The sequence below is a fragment of the Malaya genurostris genome, chromosome 2, assembly GCF_030247185.1.
Source record: "Malaya genurostris strain Urasoe2022 chromosome 2, Malgen_1.1, whole genome shotgun sequence".
Lineage (NCBI taxonomy): Eukaryota > Metazoa > Arthropoda > Insecta > Diptera > Culicidae > Malaya > Malaya genurostris.
Genome location: NC_080571.1, coordinates 258802037 through 258823133, shown reverse-complemented (window position 1 = coordinate 258823133; position 21097 = coordinate 258802037). Strand labels below are relative to the sequence as shown.

The 21097-nt window shown below is 35.9% G+C and overlaps 1 protein-coding gene across 3 annotated transcripts in view; it reads right to left on the bottom strand.

The window, feature by feature from the left end:
- The window catches only part of LOC131429679 (zinc finger protein chinmo), a 200650-nt gene that overhangs the window by 119750 nt on the left and 59803 nt on the right, over positions 1-21097 (bottom strand). For all 3 annotated transcript variants that reach the window (XM_058593968.1, XM_058593969.1, XM_058593970.1), the window contains one exon: positions 2334-2355. The gene's annotated coding sequence lies outside the window, so the exon portion shown is untranslated. The remainder of the gene's footprint in view (positions 1-2333; positions 2356-21097) is intronic.

Below are 21097 nucleotides of genomic sequence, written 5' to 3'. Positions count from 1 at the left end.
ACAATGAGATAACGATATACTTTCGGATGGGATTTTTTATTAAACAAACAAATCTCAGACCTGAGCTGAGTAATTCTTTCTTTTCTTGAATCATGTGCACGGAAAAGGCACTAATACAGCGACAACAGATCGAAATTTTATGTCTGATGTATATGAGATGCGTGTAAATACCCCCAATTTCAGTGCGATCCAACCTGCTTTCATAGAATAAATTAAGATTCCAAAAAATAATTGAATTTGGATGGGGTTGGGGAAGCAGTTCATTCATTCAATTCGACCGGTTGTGCAGTGCACGAGGTGAATAGTAAGAAACGAAGAAAAAATTGTGTTGCAACACATCGTTGTGAGGTAGTGGTTCTAACGTTTGAAGAAGACAGCTGAAATGTTTTAAAAGAATTAAAAACTTTACTTCAGGCGGATCTATGCTAAACACAAGAAGGGCTTGCTGAAGCATTGAGTGATACACACAAAGCATTTTACTTGCATCGACAAACATTGGAGTTCATTTGAGAGGTTGGAAATTGCGTACCGATTAAGTAGAAGCCGAGAGATATCGTACGAGGCTATACTGAAAATCTGAAACGATTTTTGAACAATTAAAATTAGTCATTTTTGCATCGTATTCGCGACGAAAGTTTGGCGATCAGAGCGAATCAACATTTACGTAGGCTTTTCGCCGTCCGCTACTAGTGATGTTGAGATTTGTTACGTTGTTGTTGTTTGTAGCAAGTGAATTTATATTTTTACTATTGAATTTTTTCAGCGAGTCTGCACAACAAACAGTTCATTAAAATATTCTACAGTTTTACAGTGTTGAAGTGAGGACATAAAAATCAAGCGGAAGTGTTTTGATCAGGTTCTGTTTTGCCACATGATTATTATGCTGTTACTTAGAAGTGGATGTTACAAAAATTTTCTATGCATTCGTCACATATATACAGGGGTCTATATGGACGGCACCCATAAAGATGTCAAAAGTCGTTTCCTAGGAAGGGTTCACGGAATTTTATTCAATCAAATATTGATCTGTTTTCTTTTTACAATTCACAGTACAATACACAATACAGAGCACGTGGAGCCAAAAGCGCGCTCACAGCAGACCTTTCCGCTAGCAACCAAATTGAAATAGAAAACTTTACTGCACAGGTTTGCCATTTCGCTTACTTCGCGCAGTAAAAGTTTCCTCCAAATAATTGCCGAGCAAGTCCAAGTGAGAACTTTAATGAATTTCACTCCATCATCTGCAGAAAACGAACATTTACGAATAAGTCCCTCAATCAGATAATGGAATCTACTCGCAGCTACTACCAGTTTTTAATTACAGTCAAGCATGAACGAACGGAAAACAAGTTCAATTACCTAGCAGCTAACAGAAGTGTCCAAGTTCCAGAAGTGAGAATCAAAAATTATAGTACCGTCACCAAACGCGCCACGACACACCGGTCAGCAAATGCTAGCAAATTTCAATATTACACCCAATCGGCAGCTTAGGAAAGTGATGAATCGGCTAATACAAGTCAAATATATCATGCCTCGTTGAGGACCTCACGGGGCTTTCCGGCGAAAGCGAAGCCGAATCTAGAATACGGCATACAATCGGGCACGAAAGCGCACAAATAAAAGTGGAAAGTGTAAATTGCTTTTCATACCTTCCATTCTACCCACTTCGGAACTATTACCGAGAAATGGCTGCCACCCTAGCGTGGCTAGCATAGTGGCACTGCAGATCCGAACTGCTGCTAAGGTTGCTAGAGCCTGATCAGCATGGGCGAAGGAAACTTTTTTTCCCTGTAGTATTGTGGCGTGTAATCTCTGATCTCTTATTTTGGCGTTATTTATTTCCCATGTTAATTTCATTGGTCACGGGAATGCTAGCGGCCCAACCACTACGGATCGCAGTAGGGATTCTCATCCCGTATTACGAAAAAAACCGATAGCTTGCTAAATCACTCAAAACTGAAGCTGAACTGGACGAAATTTGTTTATGGAAAGCATGAGCTCAGCATAACTCTTAAGTATGTTAAAACTTTGATCTAGCGAAGATAATAAACTGATGATTTTTAATCAAATTGGAATTTTTAAGTTGAAGCATTTAACGATTGCTGGTGGATGAAAATCGTGAACGATGATATAGGGTACCGAAATTTATTTAAGAGAAGACTCAGGTTCACAAAGATTATGACCCGTTATCATACAAATCAGATATTTCTTGTTTTTAATAACTAACGATAATTGAATAAAGTTAGATGCAGAATAGCTTCTTAATATTCAGAGCAAATCCGTAATATGAAATTTAGAAACCTTCCAAAAGATTACAAATATTTTGAGCTTACCTTTTCGAAAATTACTGCAAATCTGCAAGAAAAAAAAGAGCATATATTAGTACACTGTAACACTTACGTTGCTGGGTATGATTGATGAAACTGACGTTACTAAACGAGGCAAATCTACCAATCTTGATTTTTTTTTCTATATCCGAATATTTTCGAATATATGGTATATTCTAAACTAATTTAACAAGCACATTTTTTATAGAAATGTAAATGTGTTCCGAAAAATTATCGCCATTTTCTGCAATGTTTGTAGTTTTTATCTTATTTGGCTCGAGTCTACTCTGTGATGTTTTTTCGCATACCTTTTGTGTATTAAATAAAAATTTACTATATTTATTGCTGAAATTATCCTTTTAACAATTCTTAACATTTGTAATATTTCTGTGTTCGTGTTATTTTGACTTGTTTTGCCTTTTACTTTTATTTCCCTTTGCTTATAATTTTAACTATATGTAATATTTCCACTGCTTTTACAATTATTTCTTTGTCTAACTTTCATTATTTTTCCGTTATACAAATCTTTTGCTGTTTTTATCATTTTCACTATATTCTGTGCTATCGGTATTTTCACCAGTTAAAATGCTTATTTATAACTTATGTCGCTGTGTCTAACATTTTTACTGTTTCCAATAGTTTCTAAATTGGAGCATTTTGTGTATTTTAATTATTTTGAGTACAGGAAATATGTTAAGCATTTTTAAATAATTTATGTATTTGGAATACTTGTAGTATTTTGAGTTTTTGAAGAATTTAGAGTATTTAGAGTATTTAGAGTATTTAGAGTATTTAGAGTATTTAGAGTATTTAGAGTATTTAGAGTATTTAGAGTATTTAGAGTATTTAGAGTATTTAGAGTATTTAGAGTATTTAGAGTATTTAGAGTATTTAGAGTATTTAGAGTATTTAGAGTATTTAGAGTATTTAGAGTATTTAGAGTATTTAGAGTATTTAGAGTATTTAGAGTATTTAGAGTATTTAGAGTATTTAGAGTATTTAGAGTATTTAGAGTATTTAGAGTATTTAGAGTATTTAGAGTATTTAGAGTATTTAGAGTATTTAGAGTATTTAGAGTATTTAGAGTATTTAGAGTATTTAGAGTATTTAGAGTATTTAGAGTATTTAGAGTATTTAGAGTATTTAGAGTATTTAGAGTATTTAGAGTATTTAGAGTGTTTAGAGTATTAAGAGTGTTTAGAGTATTTAGAGTATTTAGAGTATTTAGAGTATTTAGAGTATTTAGAGTATTTAGAGTATTTAGAGTATTTAGAGTATTTGGAGTATTTAAAGTATTTGGAGTATTTAGAGTATTTAGAGTATTTAGAGTATTTAGAGTATTTAGAGTATTTAGAGTATTTAGAGTATTTAGAGTATTTAGAGTATTTAGAGTAATTAGAGTATTTAGAGTATTTAGAGCATTTAGAGTATTTAGAGTCTTTGGAGTATTTAGAGTATTTAGAGTAATTAGAGTATTTAGAGTATTTAGAGTATTTAGAGTATTTAGAGTATTTAGAGTATTTAGAGTATTTAGATTATTTAGAGTATTTAGAGTAGAGTATTTAGAGTAGAGTATTTAGAGTATTTGGAGTATTTAGAGTATTTGAAGTGTTTAGAATGTATTGGTTTTGAAGAATTTGAAATATTTGGAGTAATTAAACAATTTTAAATTTTCGAGAAATTTCAATATTTTTAGTATTATTCCAAATAATGAAAATTTGCGTAAAACAATACACAGCTTTGAAAATTTGCTTCAGAAAAAACCGCATAAGTTTCAAAGTTTGCATGAATAAGTTTCATAAAATAAGAGTGCAGTCGAAGCGTTTTGAATATTTTGAGCACTTTGAGAATTTTTGATATTTCGAGTATTTCAAGTATTTTAAAAACTTGCCACTTTGATTTCTTTTACTACTATTTCTATCACTTTTATCATTTTTACCATATTTAATATTCCTAATATATTTTTTTATTAACAATTTTTTCGATTTTTTATGTATTCTTTATTTTTACAATTTTGACTATTTTTACTATTTTTACTATTTTTACTATTTTAACTATTTTTATTATTTTTACTATTTTTACTATTTTTACTATTTTTACTATTTTTACTATTTTTACTATTTTTACTATTTTTACTATTTTTACTATTTTTACTATTTTTACTATTTTTACTATTTTTACTATTTTTACTATTTTTACTATTTTTACTATTTTTACTATTTTTACTATTTTTACTAGTTTTACTATTTTTACTATTTTTACTATTTTTAGTATTTTTGCTATTTTTACTATTTTTACTATTTTTACTATTTTTACTATTTTTACTATTTTTACTATTTTTACTATTTTTACTATTTTTACTATTTTTACTATTTTTACTATTTTTACTATTTTTACTATTTTTACTATTTTTACTATTTTTACTATTTTTACTATTTTTACTATTTTTACTATTTTTACTATTTTTACTATTTTTACTATTTTTACTATTTAAACTATTTTTACTATTTTTACTATTTTTAATATTTTTAGTATTTTTACTATTTTTACTATTTTTACTATTTTTACTATTTTTACTATTTTTACTATTTTTACTATTTTTACTATTTTTACTATTTTTGCTATTTTTACTATTTTTACTATTTTTACTATTTTTACTATTTTTACTATTTTTACTATTTTTACTATTTTTACTATTTTTACTATTTTTACTATTTTTACTATTTTTACTATTTTTACTATTTTTACTATTTTTACTATTTTTACTATTTTTACTATTTTTACTATTTTTACTATTTTTACTATTTTTACTATTTTTACTATTTTTACTATTTTTACTATTTTTACTATTTTCACTATTTTTACTATTTTTATTATTTTTACTATTTTTATTATACTATGTTCGTCTTTTGCATAGCCTTATTTATTCGTAAAATATTTTTGACATGAAAAAGTCATAATTTAGTATAGGTGCACCGCTACAATTCTGAAAGCGAAGTAGATAAAGCTTGCATAATTCACACACTACTAATCACATCGATTATCGACATTGACAAGTGGAAAGGAAGCAAGTTAGTTTTATTCGTATTCGCATCATCCAGTTTTGTCTGTGATATCACTAATTTGCCTTTTCTGTTAAGTTATATTAACCTAATTATTTTAACAATTGATATTATATTATTATACTACTACAGCTTTTACTAATTTTGATATAATTTTCTAAAATTATGTCATGTTTCTGCATGTTGGTACTGAAAAAGACAAAACTGAAACAACATTGCTATTGTAAACTAAATTTCATATGCTGTCTTTGAAACAAAAAAAAAGGATTTAATAAAAAAAAGTCAAAACTCAGTCCAATATAAGCGAAAATTCAACCCAGCATAAGAGGAACATAATTTTGCTCACTAAATTTCTCGTGCTAAGCAAAATCATCGGACGAACGATGTGCGACATTTACAAATGAAAATACAACAGTTTTCCAGGAAAAACATGCGATTGCTTCCAATGTGGCGACAAGGACATCGTTTTTAATTTTCCTTTCCGTGTTCGCTGCACCACTTTCACTTCTCACTAATCTCGGTCGACAAGCTGCAATGGGAAAAGCTTATCCGTCGTCATGCAGGGGCTATGCCAGTGTATGTGTTCGATGAATTGCTCCTAATCAGTACTGTATTGGTGCTCCTGTTGTCGACATATGCGCGCACACATACACACACGCATTGAACGGACTCATTCTACCAATTTCCAGGCTTCAGTGAGTGACTTCACTCCACATTTCCCACACCGCTCGACATCAAAGCAACCGAAAAGCAGCTGTACGACCGAGGATCCGAAAAGAAAAACAAACTTCGCCGCTCTGCCGGTTGACGGCCAGGTTTGTGTATTGGTGCAAGCCGAGAAACATCGACCACCAGCAGCACTAGGCAAGCATGGTATATAACGAATGAATGAAAAACATTCCAGTCAACCAAGCGGCCACCCAAGCCCACAACCGCCACCCCCAGAAGAGTCGATGAATTCGCTTGGATACCAACCATGCCGTAGATACCTACTATTTCCGATCGATGTATGCGTTGCTCTTGAACTAAAAAGCGGCCCCCGGTGTTGAAACCCGTTTTACATAACAAACCCCCCATTCGGGCTCACAACAACAGAAGTCGTATACGAGAGTGTCATCGGTTTTTCTCGGTTATTCTGTGATGCCGCTCCGTGCCAGCAGAATACAAGGATAACAACGCACATCCACCTAACCTACCAGCCACCACCACCCATCGCATAGTTTAGTGAAAGTGAAAGCAACCGATGTGTGTGGCACTGCGCTTAGCTTTTCTGTTTTCCTCGTAAACCACCCGCCTCGTTTAGAGGATCAAGATTACTATCATGCTGCTGCTGCTGGGATTGCCGGCAATGGTTGGCGGTATCCTTCCCGGACTCTGCTGCGGTCGAGCACTGGTGACTGGTCGCCGATGGGTTGTGTGGAATATCATATCTCCGTTGCTGTATTTTTTTTCTCTTTTTCCTGTTATGGTTTTGTTCTCGCCTTTGTTATCATGCAAAACCGCTGCGCTGCTCGTTCGGGTTATTATCAGGGCATATTTGGGAATTCGAAATGGGCACAAACGCATGCAAATGTTGAGCCATGTACTGCGTTGCGAAGAGCAACGGATCAGGTTATAGCTGGCCGTCCCCGTAGGAAGGCAGGGATTATTTTCGGTGGAAGAGGTTCACTTAAAATATGGTGAATTTTGTATGAGACGGAATATGGATACGCTAGCATGACGTTTAATGTAGATCTGGAAAGCTTTTTTTTCTGAATTCCATCAAGATTCGTTGCAGTTAACTTGGTGGAACTAATGATTTATTATCAAGCGATTTTGAACTAAAATGATCCCCAATTTAACAGAAAGTGTCCAAAAAAAGATTTCCACTCCTTCCTGAGTTGTCATCGTCTCAAATGCAAATTCCCATTTATTACAGAATCAGTGGTTCGTGCAGCGAAATATAGCCGATCATCACATCGCTGCTGAACGTATCAACTTATAACAAAACGCTGAGCTACCGAGAAAAAAAACTTTCAATTTTCCCACTGAAAAGAAAAATGTTACAAAACTTCTGATATTTATTACGATTTATATTGGGTGGCAGCAATCGGAAAACTTTTTCCTTCCGCCCATCGAACATTTCCGTCTCCAGGCAAGAAACCGGAGTTGTTGTTTTTCGTTGGGTGCCGTTCCCTCCAATGATGTATGTACGCGTTACAGTTACTAGTCATCTGAACATTGCTCCAAAGAAAACAAGTAAGTTTGAAGCTTCATGAGCAAACGTTATCCTTTTTATCGTTCAGAGACACGTTCGAGGCTAGCGAAAAATTCACCAAGAAATCTTTGGTCAATCTGTTCCTTAAAATATACATTGACAGTAAAAATGTTAACACTGCAACCTTATTCGCTAGTAAAACTAAGTGAATATTCTGTCAATTTTCAAGTAATCAAATATTATCCTTCTCGCAAAACAATTATACAGGTAGGCAAACCGTCATCACAATTGAGGATCTCCATCTAAACCATTTAGGCTCACCGATGCTCGCAGTCATAATTACTAGCATTACATTTTCGACTTTGCCTAAAATAGTCTTGTTGGCATTTGAGCGCGTTGAAAATATCATTTCAGCAATGAAAATAACTTTTTATTGCCGTTCAGAACCCATCGCTGGAAAACTTAATGGACAATTCTACTCCAGTAGTGCAAGGCCTCCATTCCCGGAAGTATAATTATCCTACACCAGCATTAGATTTCACTGGACAGCGCTAGAGTGAACAACGCATTTATTCGGGAGATAAAAGGGTATCGAAAGCGGCGAATCGGCCAGCAGAACACGGAAATTAGTTTTCGGACATTTAATTACGCAAGCACAGTGGCACAGCTGAAACTCAAATAAAACTCCCGAGCCAAGTCCCCCGGGATTGGGCTTACTGTTCAAAACTTGTGTTGTTATGTATGACTGAAATCATTTCGGAATCCAGGAAGAGAGAGGAATTCTCCGGGCGATTCTCGAATAACATTTAAGCGAAACTGATTTTTCCATGAAATGTGAAAACTTAGAACATTCGTTTCATTAATTCCTTCGAAGTGCTAATCAACCACAAAAACATGTTCAGGAATGTTGCAAGGATTTTGTTTGACTTTTTTTAAAGAAGTTTTTATTCCAGATCAAGCGCTAGTAAACTTCAAGTTGCCGATTTAAAATGTAGAAAGCTTTTTTTGATGCACCTAGTGGTGTAATGATGCCTTTCTCATATTACTTATATTTTCAAAAACATCACTAGAAGATTCTTCCAAGTTTCTTTTTATCAAACTTGAATAAAATCTAAAACTTTCCTCGGTATAAACTACGATTAATTTGTGATCAGTTATGTCAAGTTAATATAAATTTAAAGTTAATATAGATTTAAATGTGGCACGCTATACAAAATTGAACTAAGCACGCTGTGTGCTAGGCGGTGGTGTTTTCTTCTTCCGTACCAGCACGTACCGATGCATACCGGGTTTGCATCGTTTTTTATGACAGTTTGAAGGTTTTGTTACTCATCGCTTTATAATTTCAAAACCGAAAGTCGGATCTGGATGAAACTGCACAGTATCTTTTAATACACTGAACTTTTTTTTGGACCATGGTTTGTGAAAATTGATATAACCGTTGCTGAGAAATCGAAGTGAGTTCCGTTTTTGGAGCTTTGCTTCACAATTTCCGGTTCATTCGGAAGCGGAAACTCGTTTCGCCATCACTTGTGAAAAAAATACTTATGAAATGGAAAATTTTTACTAAGCTCACGGTATTACCGGACCCGGAAGTCAGATCTGGATCAACTTCTCAAGGCGTTTTTAAAGAATTTCGAGACCTTTCATTTGCATCTTATGACGTTTTTAATTGAGAAACACTGGTGGCGGGGATTGCTCTGTTTTTGCACTTTCGAGCAGAAATGGCAATGAAACACCGTCAAAATGTTGCATTTCTGCTCGAAAAATGGCATTAGTTTGTAAAAATTTCATAAATTTGCACATACTGCCTTGTAATTCCGGAACCGGAAGTCGGATAAAGATAGAATTCTATAGCGATGTATGGGACCATAAGACCTTTCATTTGAATCTAAGTTTGTGAAAATCGGTTCAGCCATCTCTGAGGAAATCAAGTGACATTATTTGTCATACACACACAGACATTTTCTCAATTCGTCGAATTGGTATATGACATTCGACCCTCCGGGCCTCGGTTCAAAAGTCGGCTTCACAGTGATTATATAGCCTTTCTAGGGAGATAAAAAACGTTTTGAATATTATTAGATATTATTGCCGGTTCGACGTCGCTTTTGTGGATAGAAACATCGTGAGGAGCTTAAGTTTTATTGCTGTTATTTGTCCTAACATTGGGTTGGGTTGTTAACTGGAAAACACATACCTTAATGTTCATTGGTTGCGCTAATGAGGATGTTCTGTTATTGTTTGGTTCGATCTCAGAAATATTGATCTTTTTTGGAGCTAATCTAATAGAAAGTCCGTTGTTCTTGGGTGTAGTTGTTTCCATAACAATAATGACATGTATCCAGCTGATTGCCGTTGATGATCAGCGATTTACATGGGAGCGTAGTGTCTTAGCTGAAAGTCACATATGAAGGTACAGTTTCCTTTAAACGCATGTCTATTACGTTCAGGAAAATTATACCTTATACCTTACTTTCTTTTCGATTTATAAAATCTCTCCATACTAATACATGGATATTCGAATTAATTCATTGACAGCCTTTTCAATTTTGTGAATCCTATTTAAATCAATACCAAGACCGGAACACAGGTATTGTCTCAAGATGACATTACTGAAACAAATTGTGAAGAAATTAGAGCAAAGATTAGCCCACTTAAAAACAGGAAGGCTCCTAAGCAATTTTAATAATTTTATTTAAACATGTTACCTGATAATATTTTTGCATACTTATTCTGAAATTTAATAGAAATTCAACAGAATTTAATAAAAATCCAGAAGCAACATCCAAATTATCCTTATTTTTTATTATGAGTATTCAATGTACCTTTATTGATAGCAATTAAGAAAGCTCTGATGCTTTCTGATTGATTAAATATTGCTGCCAAAACCAAAAAACCTGGCATGGGGTGTTGGGCCTATCTCCAATGGATTGTGCACCGTAGAACCTGTGTGAGTCAATTGGCACAATGACGCTAGAATGAAAAGTAGGGGTGCTGCTTATTTAAAGATGAAACTTTCAGCAAGATCTGTCAAATCGGTAGGCAGATTTTTAATTACTTCACCTTTTTAACGATTTCTTATAAAAACGGGTAAATTCATTTGAAAAATTATAGTATCAGTGGAAGAAAATGTTTTTAAACTTTATTCAATACCATTTTACGAATGCCCGGAAATAACAAATAAAGTATCCAAAATAAAATGGTACTCGATCGCTAGTACTCGAGAAATCAACAATACACTGGTTTCTGTTTAAAAAAATGTTGATCCCAAAAACCTAACCTTACCCAATCTCACACATTTCTGAAGATTTTACATGTTTAATCGTAGTTTACACTTAAAAAAGTAGTAGTAATCACTTTGAAATCGATTTATCTACTCCGAGTGTACTTTTATTGATAATATCTATTTGTACTATTGAAAAAACGAAAAAAATGTTGCAAATCACTACTGCCGATATGAAAACTTTCGGAAGAACCCTCCTTTTTTTGGGTTTCATTTTTCATTTGCAGGTGTCGCTACCGGTAATTCAGTTTTGCGACAATGTGCGAACAAAATGTTTCCAAACTTTTACTGAACTTCGCGCTCAAACACAAAATTGAGTACTGCTTCCAACTTTTCACATGTTGGGCCAGGAAAATCATGATGCTGAAAATCGCTACTAAAATTAGGGCTAGTAAATTTTTTCACAGATTTGCACTAAAATTCTTTTCCGGTTTTATCGACTTTCTCGATTTTTTTTTGATACCCTGTGATTGTAATCTGTTAATGCAAAAGAAGAGGAGGTTTTATGCCTGTTGGAGAGCAAATTTGACAGAAACTAGCGCCACCGGGTTTTTCCTTACACCAAACAAACAATAAACAATGTTGACGGAGCATAAAGGCGACTTTGGTGTTATCGAAAGGAGAGTGCTACGAATTGCTACAATCTATAGTGAAGGGAAGATGGAAGATGAAACGAGAAGTCAATATATGAATTGAAACTACGATGGATTAGGCATGTCAAATGGATGCCGAACGAGTTTTTTTCTAATCTGATTCCGCACTAGAAGAACAGAAGTACAGTGAGCAAGAAGGATCTGTCAAGTGAAGAAATATTGGAATGTTGAGTGACTGGCTACGAGACGAAGTCATTTGCAAGGTTTTTACAAAAAAATCAAACTCAAAACGCGCGAAATCCGAAAGTAAAACACGCGATATTCGAGCGTTTACAAAACTATTGACGTGAATAAATCTTACTTTACACATATCAGACCCGATTTTCTACTTTACGAGTATAAAAGGTAAACGTTAAGCGTGATGGGTTAGTCGATGCCTTCCACATTTTACATTTCTGGTCCGAAGAGGCGAATGACCTTAAAGTTAGAACCTCTGTAACTGAAACACAACAAAATTTGGAACTAAATCCAGAGTCTGGATTCTGATCCACCTGAATTCTGAATTTAATTTTAGGTTTAGAGTTTAGTTTTAGAATTCAGTTTCAGAATACAGTTTCAAAAGTTAAAACTAAGATTCTAGAAATGAAACCTAATTATAGATTCTGGAAATTGTTTCTTGACTAGATTTCGGAACTGAATGTAGTACCTTAATTGAAGTTCGGAATACGTACCAAAAATTCCGTCCAGCAAGAATTTTGGAACAAAATTCAAGATATGAATTTTAGATCTGTATTTCTGGGGCAAGATTTTAGATCTGAGCTCCGCTCCACAATTTTTGAAGTGTCTTCGGAACCAGAATTTAATTCCTGATTTCAGTTTCAGAATTTAATTCTTAAATTCAGTTTCAGAATTCATTTCCAGACTTCAAAATTTACATGCTGGAATGGAATTCGGATCTTGGGTTCTGGAACTAGATTTTGGAACTGATATTCAGGTTCGGAATTCTTGTTGAGTCTGCTGTTGTGGATTCTAGAGCTAATTTCCCCAACTTAATTAATGACCTGGATTACAAACCGGAATTTTGCATCTGAATTCGGAGTCTCAGGTTTCGATTTTAATTCTGTAATTCAGTTTCAGTTCCTGAATTTCAGAATTCATGTTCTGGTTTAGATGAATAAATGCCGGAAAAAAGTACTGAGCAGTTGTAAACATCGGATAATAATGACGAATCGATGTTATAGAACCATTAAAATATTCCTAAAGGACTATGCGAAGTTTTCTTTCACTAACTATGTAAATATACAAAATAAAAAACAAAACAACTATAGCATTGTTTTACTTTAATTTGTTTAGCGTTATTTGTGCGGTAGAATAAGTGTCGTCAATATGTCAAACTTTAGTACGTATGCACCGTTACAATTCTTGAACCAAAGCAGTAAAAGTTGCAAAATTCACACAATAAATCAACTAGTACGAACCATTATTGATATTCGGAAATGTTGAAGAAGCATATCAGCTTTGTTCGTATTCACATCTTTCAGTTGTGTCTTTGACATTACTCACCCGCCTGTTTTTATGCAGGTGATACTTTCCGCAGAACTTGAAAATTTACTTGAATATTGTTTTTAAAAATCTGGACAAGTTTTCTTTTTCGATGCCCTTAGTTAAAATGTACTCTTTTATCTACGGAAAATGTAACAGTGAAAAAAAATTGCTTACAATTTTGTGATTTCGAAAAAAGCTTTTCCGTCTCGGTAAGAAAAATTTTAAGGTAGGTCTGATGATCTGTTTTCTGTTTTCTGAGACAGCGCCTTCTCTTTGGGTCGGATTTTACTCTGAATTGCTCTCTGTTCCTAATCTTGTTTTCTTTGAACATTTACTTCTTCGTTTCTTGTCTTGTCCAACTTCGCTTCGTAACGCCTCACAGTGGTCCAAAACTGGAAAAAGACGGTCAAAAGTCTGTACTGTCTTTCTCTGATTTTTAAGAGCTAACGTGTCTTCGAAGAAGTTTTACAAGATTATATCACGCTTCTTTTTAAAGTGACACCTAAATTTTTGTTAAGGGGGTAGTACCAATTTTGAATAAAAATAATTTTTTTTTCGCAAAAAATTTTTTGTTTTCTATAACATTTTGAAGAAAAAAACATTTGAAGTGTTTTTGCTGAAGATATAAATAATGTCATAAAATTTTGAGATATATTTTAAAAACAGTTTTTTTTAATTTATCCACGTAGAATCTCCCTCTATTACCTAAGTATCTAATACAAAGTGCGCGTAAACACGCAAAAACAAGCAAGCGCAACTTAAGCAACATGTAGTAATTTTTGTTTTGTTTACTTTTTGACAATTGACAATATTAAAAAAAGTCTAAGTGGAACTCGATGCAATTTTTTAAGCCTTTTCAAAGTTAGTTTTAAATATTGAAAATCCCAAAAATTATCAATAGTTCAAAACATTTTTAAAAAATGTTTTCCAAACAAAATATGAAAAAGTATTGTAAACGTACAAACCTTTACGAAGAGATTTAATTTTTAAACGAGTAAATAAATTGAGTTATTGCAAAGCAACACGTCTTTTAAGAAGATATGTTGATCGTGCGATGGTCACTTAGAGATGTGCGAAACAGCTCATACCGGTGAACAGCTCCGAACCGATCATCTCACTAAAGGGAATCGATTCAATGTATCAGCTCATCAGCTCATTAAGATTGAACTGAAGGTTTGTTTTGAGCTCCGTTTTTCTAACTCCGTTTTTCTTTCATATGCATGATCGAAATCATTGATGCACAAAGAACAATGCTATGCGAACTAACTTGTCTGCGAAATATTATTATGTCACATTTGAGAATATCTGCATAAGTGGCATCCCTGAATGTACCTTAGCCTACTGAGTAAAAGGTAGGATTTCTTATTGACAATGGCTCATTCAATCTGTTAAAGAAGGGTAGATACACATTTGGAAGAACGAACAAAAGCTCATCCACACATTTATTCTCATTTATAACTCGCTCTCCAAGAGTCGAAGATCCGTTCAGCTCGTAGCTTGTTTCCATCTTACCAGCAGGGATGCCAGGTCATTTTTTCAAAAATCTGTGATCAAGCCAAAAACCTGTCTGTGCACGTTTCTCCGTTTCCATAATAGCTGATCGGAATCATTTTGGTAAGCAAAAAAAAGGTCTCACTATTTTCTACCGCTCTGTAATTTTTTATGCTAAACCGTGATCAATTTTAAAAATCTGTGACCATTTTCGAAAATCTGTTCAATTTTTTAAATTTATGCAAAATGTTGAAAATCTGTGAAACACAGATTAATCTCTGAACCTGGCATCCCTGTTTACCAGTGCGGTGAACTGGTGAGCTGCGGTTCTTTTAAAAAGAGCTATGAGCTATCAGCTCACTTTAAAGATTCGATTCACTAGAATAGCTCAGGAACGAATTGCACATCTCTAAGCTCACTGAAAAAGTGAGTTACAGAAAAAGCAGACGCGTGACGCCCTCCGTTTCTTAACCATTAATAATTTCAGCATGGTCATAGTGAAAATGAATCACACGAATAGTACTCAGGATATTCTCATTGGAAAATAAATTAGATTAGTGATATATTTTCCTATAAGTATTGTAAAAGTTTGCTGCAATAAGTTGCATATTTCGCTTGGGTATAAAGTTTCCTAGGTAAAAATAGGAAAAATGATGTATAACTTTTCCAGAAAAGAATAAACCTATGCATTACCTTCTAGAAAAATATGGGATTTTATATTATCTACAACTATTCCAAAAAAAGTAAGGATTTAAAAAAAACTTGAAACAAGTTATGATTAGAAAACTAGTTTTAAGCGGGTCGTCATAATTCAATAACTAAAACTAACTTTGAAAAGGCATAAAAAAAAGTTCCATCGAGTTCCACTTAGATTTTTTATTATAATATTGGGCATATCTTTTCCTATAAATTTTGTAAAAATCAGCTGCATAAAGTTGCATATTTTGCTTCGGTGTAAGGTTTAATGATAGGTAAAAAAGGGTAAAATGTTGTATAACTTTGCCAGGAAACAACGAACCTCTGCACTACCTTCAACAAAAATATGGGATTTTTTATTTTCTTCAATTATTCCAAAGAAAGTATGCATAAAAAAATAACTCGAAACAAGTTATAAATAAAAAACTGATTTTAAGGGGGTTGCCATAAAAACGCTTTGTATATCCGAAACGGTCCGACCTAGACTCTTGGTATATTTGACAAAGTAAATTATTTTCAATAGTTTTAAAACTTTGTAGAAGAAAAAAAATTCTATCTCTTCAGAAAAAAAAGTTATGGTTATATTTTTGTCAAAGTAGGCCATGAACAATTAGGGATAGAATCAAATTACGCGGTATATATTTGAAAATAATTTCCTAAAAGCAACTTTATGCATCAAAAGAACGGTTTGGTAGCTACTGATTTATGTCCACGTTTTTATTGATTCGAACCACTGTGCCCCTGCCGTGCAAATTTTGCTTCAAGAATGAGATTTTTTAACACAAACAAAATTAGTGACCATATTATCGATTATAAAGCATTCCATTTATTTTGCTCTTCCATCAGACATCAATATCTTCGAGTGCGAAAGTCTTCTTCCGATTTCCGCCTTAGGACAGGAAACGCAAGCACATATATCGAAAAGTTTTTGTAATTCCTGTTAATAGCTCTGCTGAAATTAGCAATTTTCAGAGCTCGAGGTCGGAGAGCATACAATCGAAGTTTTGTTCACTGAAGAAAACATTAGCTAGAGCCGCCTCCTCCTAAACTTTGGTTTTATCAAGGTAACAATTCACCAATTCGTTCAGCTCGACGTTCAAGGTTCCATAAAACTCACAAGCTTAAAAAAATTGCAAAAAATTCACAAATGTGGAATAATGTTTCTTGAAATTCGCGCGAAATCCGCACCATCGCATAAAAATCTGAGCAGAAATCGCACGAAATAGACGAAAGTCGAGAAATCCGCGAAAACCGCGAAATCCGCGCGACCGTATCAACCCTGCATTTGAAGTCGAAATCTTGATCTAGTCAAGAATTTCGCAGAAATGAGCTCATAGCTATACGTGTATGAAAGTCATAATTGTAAGGGTAGAAAATAATTTTGGTCTCAAAAATCTCAATCCTTTTTTAAATTATAATAGTTTTTTCGGTGACTGCTTCAAATATTTTTAGTAACCAGAGTATAGTTAGTGTGACAAGGATTTACGAATGTGACTGGGATAGTGACCATTGAATACTTCTCGGAATTTTCGTTAATAGTGAAGAGTATCAGTTATCATTAAAATAGTTCATGATGCAAACCAATTACGTTAAGATCTATTTACGACAACATCCACTAAAAGAAAAGAAATATACTCCTTTTCAAATCACAAACAACATTTGAGCTACTAAGAAAACGTGAGTCCCAATAAAAACTTTTCCCCCAACGCCAGAAAGAAAAATACACGCAGTCATGCCAAAAACAGCAGCAGCAGCAGCATAGAGAGAATCGATTTTTCGCATTACATTTAGCTGCACCTACCCCCGTCGACCCTTCTCGCTTGGTACCTGCGAAAGTGTCAGTGCTATTTCGGTCGGTGCTGCCAGTACTGGTCACAAGCCATTTCATAGGCTATATTTTCCCACTGGGACAGCACTTCAACTGCTGTAGCGCTGGCTTTATGTCACGCACATACCCGAACGGTTGCCTGCTGCATATAACAGCCCGCAAGTTCCCCATCCTTCCGATTTTCGGAGCCAGAATCATCGGAACACATTTCCACCAACCTCGCTTTCTACCGTGCACTCAACCAGCCAGTCCAAAACAACAGTCACTTTCACTTTCGAGTTTTCCTCATCGCCGCTTCGTCCCGTTGCAATTTTCCAGCAATTTGCCAGCACGAAAACCCGAACAGACTTGGCCAAGCCATGTTCTTGCTTTTATGTATTTCTATCTCGCTCCCGGCGGTACACAACCGCCGCACCAGAATAAGGATTCAACGACTCAGCCATCCCGTTCTTGCAGCGGCCAAAAACGCACGGGTAATGTTTTCGAGTCCACCAAGGTCCACATGGTCGTACTCTTTCGCCACCGAACGCAAAATTTCCAGTGCCTGGCAAGCAGTCGGCTTTCACTCGATGCTGGTTTCCCGGTTTTGGGCAAGGATTTCTCACGAGAGCATAGTGTTGCAGCGGCACAAATTTGCTGCTTGCCAGTGTCACTAGTAAGGCGACGGTGAATGCGACGACGAGCTGTATATATGCGAACTGGTATATATATTACACCAGCGCTATATACCAAACCTATGCAATTTCTGCTTCTGCGCGCATGTACATGTAAAAACAGCAAGCGCAGCTGCTGCCGCTGGGCTGATGTCGGCTGTCGGACGAAAAACCAGAAAAACGCACCCCGAAATGTGCTGCGCCTTGCAGCTGCGAAAAATGGTGCTGCGTTTGTGTGGCCGGTGTGTGCGCGAACGGAAAACTAGGCTTCTAGGGGAACAGAAAGCACCGCTGCAGGATGTGGTTTTCCCGTGCAACTTCTGCTGCTGTTGCTGCTGTCGATGGGTGGCAAATTGGACGAGAAAAAATCAATGAAATGGGTTCAGTCGTTGGTAATGTTGTAGTGAGTGGAAGTTGATGGAAGATTTCCTGATTTCCTTACTTTCAGAACTTTTCGTTGGATTGCAATTTGACGAAAAGGTTTAAAAGTGTTTTAATTTTTAATGTAACTTAAACCATGCCGTTGCCTCTGTGGACTCAACACAATCAACTTAAGGGTGGGAAACAAAATCGTCCCCAACTAAATGCAACCCTCGTACAATCCGTATTGATTTCCATCGACTGATTTATTCAAATGAACCTACCTTGAACCCGAAAACGGTCAACATCATCGACCGACAACGGAATAATAATGTGTGGCTTAGGCGACCACCGAAACGCACTCTATATTCTACGCTGACCTCCTTCTTCGGGGCCGGGCCTATTTTCAGCAGCACTGATGAGGAGCGCTGAAAAGACCCAATCAACCTGCCTGTCATCGAAAGGTTTCTTAGGCTAACCCGAACGACGACGGTTCCTGACATCGTTCGGCGAACGATGCTGACACCGAAAAGCCTTTAAATTATCACCATTTTCTTACAGTCCGAAACTGATGGAGGCGCCTCATCCATTATTTAGGCTGTCGAGCTCGGGGTGGAATCGCTTAGAGTATTGTTGGTTTGTTTGTTTGTTTGGAGCATTGTCTAAAAACGGAAACAGCAAACGGCAACTGGCAGCCGAAAGGAATAAACACACATCGGGTGCCTATTCAGGATTTCTGTAAGTCACTGGTGAAACAAAAGTCCATGAATAAATTAGAAACTTCAATCGGGTGCACTATTGATGAGATACCTCGGAGAAAACTGCACGATTATTTGAATTTTAAAGTTGCTAGGTGCTGTAACAAAAACCAAACAAGAAAACGGAATTCGTACTATTTTAAAACAACTTAAAGTGTCATATTAAACAACTTTCACCCGTCACCTTACCCTCAGGCAGCAATTTGCAGCTCATTATGCAGGAAAATTCGGCAAAAGACAAAAGCGCATTTACATAAAATCGATTTCCTCTCTGCAGCAGAGAAAGAAAAATCCGGTTCTGCACACACCAGTAAGACCGTGTGCATGTTTGTGTAAACACATTCCGGGTGCTTACGATGGTCCTGTTCCTTATCTGCCGATGGGGACGAACGGCAGCAGCATCCGCAGTATGAAAACCAGCCAAAGCAATCAGGGAGTAGCATGCAGCGAGATGTTTCCTCCCGATCCAGAAAAGGAGGAAACATTCTTCCACTGCTCTCGTCAAGATTATGTGCAACGTTCGTTCGAGTTTCTCGATCGATTTTTCCCTGGCAGTCCTTATGTAACGACGAGCGCTCAATGTGACAATGTGCGAGAGGGAATGAGTGCGAGCTACGGTGCGAGCGAAGGAAGCCGAACGAAACGGAAGCACCCCGGTGCGGGAAAATGCGGGAGGTTTATTTGCCACCACCTCCCGCGGTACCACCAGCCGACGACGTTGGGCCCGAGCTGTCGGGGTCGGGATTGCAGTTACGTCATGCGAAAGTGAAAGTAGAAACGGGCTATTATATACTTTCGTTTTCAGTTTTGATATAAATAATTCACGTCGTTGCAGCCCGTGTCCTACCACCGATGCTGCTGCCGAAGGGAATGGTGCTGGTGGTGGTGACGGTGGAAGAGGCAGTGCATGTAAGCTCGGTACTCGGTTACCTGATTCACCAAACGGTTGATTCTTCACAGCAATCGACTTATCACTGGAAATGGAATTTATTAAACCATTATCCATCGCTCAAACTCGACTGAAGTATATGACAAGGGCAAGTGAATGACTCTCTTTGAGGGAGAAGAATCTATTCTGAAATTCAGTCATTAAAAGCACTTGGAAAATTTATTCCTTTCTGTTAAATCCCATTTTGCATTCAAAATATCTCGTAATCGGAAGCTTGAATAATTTTTTGATGAGTTTAGAAGTTCATTTTTAAAAAGTAAACTTATAAAATCTAGGATTTTTCTGAAAAGTTAATAAAATCATATTAATCTTATAGCTACTAAAAAGTTTACATAAAAATAATCGAGTTGTGCTTAAGACAACTGTTATGACGTGTCCTTCGTCTACGACTCGCAAGGGCATAGCACGAATGGACGAATTGAACTATTAGTTCACATAAAAAATTCAGCTTGAATCGTTAGGCAGATCATATTGAGCTTGAGTATTGTTGGGACACTTTCGTGTTATTTGCGCAGTAATAAAGACTGACGGGCCAAACGAAACCAGTAAACCGCCCGTTATTTTCGTCTACCGGTGGATTTGCCTCTTCCGGTACAACTCCATTCGCCTTATACCATTCCAAAACATATTTGGCGTAGTGACGAGATGCTAAATTAGGCCGGAAGAGCGAGGGAGCGTCATCGCTACTTTAGGCATTCTTCACGATATATTTCCTTGTTTACCGTTCCGGTAGTGATGAAGCTTAGACTTATTCGACCACAGGTGCACAGGTGCCTGCCAAACCAACTATTTTTGGGGAAACTTGACCATTTCGTCCAGAAATGCTTATCTACGCAGTTCCGTTGCATGGTAGTACAAAAAGATATTCCGGGAAGATACTTACAGTCGTCCAGCACATAAGTTGCATCGTCCATTATCACGTAGGAAAACTTCGTAAAAAATTCGCGATACTATTTGCGAGCCCATCACATTCAGTTTATCATTACGTTGGACGACTTCATACCTCGCCGCACAAAAATCGGAGATGTTTTTATTTTTCTAGCCACAGTAGATACCGAAAGATCTGGTCTCTTCTGCAATATTTGCTTCGCCTTCACGATTCTCCGGTTTCTGATATTCGCTTTAGTTCCGCTCCCAGCCTTCCTGACTGTTGGTTGTCAAACGTGTATCGCAAGATTTAAGAACGCTATGGACAGTGCTTGAAGAAAAAGCTAGCTTCTTGACAAGTTTTCTTGCTGAAAGATCTGGATTTTCATTGCGACCGCACAAAATTCTTTCAACGCCATCTTGGATCTAAAAGCTTGTAGTTTCACCAAAAATTGATCATACACAATGAACAGACATACGTTTAT